We start from the raw sequence: 5,438 nt of genomic DNA on the forward strand, positions 1-5,438 counted from the left end.
CTGACTCTAAAGCAGTCTACACCAGAGACTTTTGGGACTCAGTGGTGTGGATAATTCAGGATGGGGGGGGGAAATGTAGGAGATTAGGGACAGGCGTTCGGAAGATATCGCGTTGTGTGGGACAGGTAAAACCCCTCCCCTCTACAGGTAATACCTGACCAGAAGGAAGTGATGAGGTAAACCCAGGTTATTTAACCCTATGTAACCCATGAATAAACGCCATTTGCCGTCCACCAAATTGGTGTCTGTGAGCTGATGGCCTGAACGACCTGAGGTGGTCGTCGTACCGTTCCTGAACCAGGTCGCTACGCCTCCGAGAGGCAACAGGTTGCCAATTCCTGCAATTTGAAGCTTTCAAACAGAAACAGAGACAAGATGTTCGCAGAAAGGGTGCAAGCCAAAGAGGGTGGGCCCCCTCTCGGGCCCTTCTTTTACTCGGAGAAGGGGAAAGGGGAGGACTGGGGGCAGACCCGGGGTGACCAGCCAATCAGACACTGCTAAAGAGTTTGAGTTACATTTGGTTTTGCCCGCACTGGGAACAAAGGGGTTCAGAGCACATGGCAGAGGCAAGTGTCTTGGGGAGGGGGAAGGGAAGCTCAGAACAGGCAGCAACACCTTATCAGGTTCCTCGAGGTCTGTCTCATTGACTTTTAATTTGCTTTTTCCATCCTTTCCCTTTTTTGGTTGTTTGCTTGAAGTCAGATTTCATCCCAGTGCTTCTCCCTGGCTCGTGCCAAGCTCATCTGAGATGAACCCTTGAATTCATGAGCACAGAATCACTGCTGATGTTTCCTCCTTGCCTTGCACTTCTGGTTCCTGCCCTGAAGGAACTTTTCAAGCTGAGGCTTCTGTGGGTTAACTGGAAAAAGAAACCGGCATCTTCCACAGCTTGTGCCCACTGCAGGAATTTCTGCTTTCTTTCCTTCCTCTCCAGCACCTTCAGCTCACCTTAAAAGCTGGCAGTGGAAGCTGTGCTGCAGCTTGGAGCGGTGTTTGGCCCTGCCACTCTGTCACTTGTGGATGTGGAAGTCATGGAGTGATCCCAAATTGCCCCATTCTCACCCTGTCCCCAGCTTCAGAGAAACAAGGAAAGCAAGGCACTAATCACTTGGGGAGACGGGCGTTTAGACTTGTCTCAGCAGCTTCCAGCACAGGCTGTTATATCACAGGATAAAATTAGACTCTGACCTTGAAACCTTTATGTGGCAGAGCAGGAGCTGTAGCCTTGAAACCACCCTCATCCCATGTAATTCTTGGGAAATTATGCACTTTGAAAATGCTTGTCTTTCATTCTGACAAGCTTAAATCTTTTCTTATGGCACAAAGTGCTCCTGCCTTCTTTTCCAGACTCTGTCTCCCTCCCTCTCTCTCCACTGTGCACTGTGCTTAGAACATTTTCTCCTAAAGCATCTTCACCAGAAAAAAGTCCTTTTAATCATGCATACAGTGGCATGAAAGAGAGCGCTGTGCCAAGCCTCAGCTGTGCTCAAGAGTTACTGCAGCTGATATATTTATCTCCCAGGCTCAGCTCCCCCTGGCAGTCCATTCATGGGGAAAAACCCAACAACCCTCATCCTCCCCAAAAAAACCCAAGAGGAAAGCAAGACTGGAGCCTTGGCTATAAACAGGTTTTGTGGAGAGGCAATATTATCTGCCTAAGAAGCAAGCAAACAAACAAGAATGCACACAAAGAAAGCCTGTCTCTCTCTGAAAGCCGCCTTGCTGCTTTTGCTGTGATGGTAGAAATGAGCAAACCACAGACTAATCAAAATAAAGAATGTTTTGGTACCTGTATTTAGTGAGAATGTGACTGCCCCTGCATTAGCAATAGGTGTGTTTGCAGTTCAGTAAAAGTATAATAAATCCATAGCAAGTCTGGGTAGATCCCACTGATTTCCACTTCAGTGGAAGTAGATAGCAAAGTCAGGGTTTTTATGATGCCTAATCAATGGCAAACCACACAATAACATGTGTACAAAAAGTACTAGAAACTCCAGTAGCTCCCGGGAGCCTAAACCAGTCTGGCTGGGCTTCAGCCTAGTAGGAGTTACTACCAGGTGCAACATATCATCACTTTATTTAATTTTATGCCAATCGTAATGTGCACAAAGCAACATGTTAGTACACCGTAAATCAGGATAGGAACTGTCTCCTTTGCATTTGTGCTATTTCTTGCTCAAGTTTTTCATTAGCAGTTATCATTAAAAAGTCACGTTTTTAAAATCAAATATTGAAAAAAACTTTAAAAAGCATATTCTTACAGCAGTTCTTGTAATTTTTCTCAGAGGTTTTTATTAAGATGTATATAGTAACTACTTAGACCTGTGGTTTGATAGAAATACTATTTACATAAAACACATTAAAAAGGAGGCACATTTGTTGTGAATCTTGAAAGCTAGAAATCCTTTTCTGAAATATTTACATTTTAAAGCTCAGGGTAATAATAATGAAGTCTGCATATTTAACAAGAAAGAATTTACTCTCAGCAAAAGCCTTTGATTGTTTTTCCTCACAAAGAGAATGCTTTCAGTAAGAGTTGTGTCTCTCCAGTGGATGCAACACTCACTGTAAAATGATGGAATCAATCCAGTGCCGCAGTATCAGCATGTGAATCCATTTCTCCCTTTCTTCCTCAGTGAATATCATGTTGTTGACAAGCACTCTTTAGTAATGTAGAGTATTTTTGCAGCTGCTGGAGGCGAGGACTGTCTCCCTCATAGACCCCAGGATAAGGGTGAAAAGGATTTGAATGAGGCTGGGAAATATTTGCTCTTGTGTTGAAATGATTAAAATAATCTCACCATACATAATACATAATTAAAGTGTAGGTACCCTCCTGGGACAGCTTTAATAATGAAACATTACACCTTTGACAATGATGGGCCTTTTGAATTACTAGGTCTTGGAAGAAATAGTTTCTGGTTTGATTGGAATGATCTGATTTACATCCAGACAAACCCTGGGCCAGAGTGAAAATGTGCCTTTGCTTGATGGAAGATTTTGGACTGAAATGCAGGAGAGGAGGTGACTCCTGGGGCTGTGCTTAAAGGTGTTTTAGTGTCTCTTGTCATGCACAATAGTCTAGGGAGACTTCTGAAAGTTCATTAGAGGATATATTCCACTCCTACTTTCTCTCCCTCAGTCTCATGATCTCCTCTTGTCTATTCTCTTTTCTTTCATTAGCACTTTATATCATTTGACACTTCATCAAGATGATAGCCTGTTTACTGTATGCAAATGATCCCTGAATTATGCACGAATAATTATGAATTTGCGTATTGGTTTCCTGAACTGGCATATTGCCATGTAAAATTAGCTTCACTTTAATGTGAGCACAAAAACACAGCAACATGTCCAATTAAACTTGAAAGAAGAGCTCACCTTGAAGGGAACAAAAAGTATTGAGCCCCTGCTGGGAAAGAGCAAAGTACAGCTGGAGCCAGGTAGGTGCAGCCATGATCCCCGGAACTGGGGCAATGGTGTGCAATGGAACGGGGTCTTTTTGCATTGTAGCACCTCTTCTGGATCAAAGGTCCCTTCCAGGCATCACCTTCACATATGGCACCCCCTGAGCTGACTCAGCCATCCGTGCCAGTGGAGGGATTTGGTGCATTGCTTGAGGTCAAAGCTGACTGCAGGACCCAGCCTGTCCAGCACAGCCCTTGTGAATGGCCTGTGGTGTTCAGACTGCGAGATGGGAAGGAGCCACACTGAGGATTTGAACACTTTTGCATTTCCCCAAGGTTTGTGTTCTGCAGGACTGGGTCCCAGTTCATTCACTGGGGCTGACTGGGTCAGTGTGGAGACTCCTGAGGTCACACATGTCTGTCTGTGGTCTGCCAAGGTACCCTCTCTGGCATCCTGGCAGAACTGTGCATGAAATACCCTGCATAATTGCAAATCAATTAATTAAACTCGAATGTGGTATTTAAATTTTGTTGCTCTGCCATTTTAATTGCCTATAAAATCTACTCTTGAGTATCCATCCTGCCTCTGATCAGATGAACCGACCTGCTTAAAAGGAGAGCACTTCAAAAGCTGAAGGCACCTTGTTTTCTCTTGCTGCCAAGCGAAGGCCAGGGGTGAGCCCACTGCACTCATGCTCTGGCATCATCATCTTAAGTTCTGCTATGCAAAGCCCCTCAGCAGAGCCACTTTGTGTAGCATATCTAAGAAGGGGGCTGGAGGTGGTAGCAGCCCTTTCACAAGAAAGAGTACAAGTACTGAAGATCTTTTTGCCTTTCTAGTATTTCTCCCAAGATGACATGGAATATATTTAGAGAGAGGCTGAAGACAGACATTCAGTAGGCACAGAGAAACTATTGAAGAGCTGTTTTCAGTTGGCAATAATTCTGGTTTGAATTTGTGGTCCCCCTTCGAGTAAGCTCTTTGCTAGGTTTGTATTTAATAGTTGCAAGCTCACGTGTCTCTGCATAAATGTTCTAGTTATCCTCTCCTCTTTGAATTCCCTTCCAGGACAAAGCTGTTGATTGAACCTGTTTGAGAAAATCTTTAAACATCTGCACCAGTCTTGGTGTTACAGTGCTTTGTTCTGTAATGTTTGACAAGGGCTAATTAAAACAATTGTTATTAGCTATTCTATCTGAAATATTATCTGAATTACCCTGTCTGAAATGTTTCGTGTGTATATTGCAGCACAGGAACCCCAGGACAGAGGAATATTGCTGTACTTTAATTGCAGGCATTCTTGGCTCTGTTCCATTTTTGGTGTTATTTTAGATCAAAGTTTGATTTTTGGTGGGGGATCTGTCTAAACTCATGATTGCAGTGAACAAAAGGACCAGTTAACATAAAAACCCATGTTCCTTCTCTTAAAAACTCATCAGTGGACACATTATTCTTCCGATAAGTCTATTATTCATCAGAAACAGCTTAAACAGTTCACTAAAGTAACTTCATTTTTCTATTAAAAAGAGAGCAAGTAAACAAATCATGATACTTTTATTACTTTTCAGTGTGAATCTGATTTCTTAGCAAATGAAGACATAATATTTTCTTTGTGTACCTTGCCCTCCTAGCACATGGGGCCATAAACTCAGTGACATCTATAGAAAGGTGAGTTGGTACTCCTTGTTCCATCCAGCAAGTAACAAAGATGATTAAATGAATCCAAGGAAATCCCTTGGACAAAGACAAAGGAGAATTTAATGACTTTCCGGGAGTACTGAAGAGCTGGACAGATAAATGACACGTACACCGATACGATTTGAGCACTGTTCTCTGCTTTATTGTTTAACTATACAAGCTTATATCTACTTTGCAAAGATTCACACCCAGTCCCTCTATATGGCCTCTAATCAGCGGGGGAGCCGACCAGTGTATAACTTTGCCAAGGACTCTCACGGCTGCCTGCAGCCAGGTGTCTTCCAGGCTTGCCTGCAGCCAGGGGCCAGTTCAGGGGTTTTTCCTCAGCAACC

Source organism: Corvus brachyrhynchos, unplaced genomic scaffold (assembly GCF_000691975.1).
Source record: "Corvus brachyrhynchos isolate BGI_N302 unplaced genomic scaffold, ASM69197v1 scaffold36, whole genome shotgun sequence".
Classification (NCBI taxonomy): Eukaryota; Metazoa; Chordata; class Aves; order Passeriformes; family Corvidae; genus Corvus; species Corvus brachyrhynchos.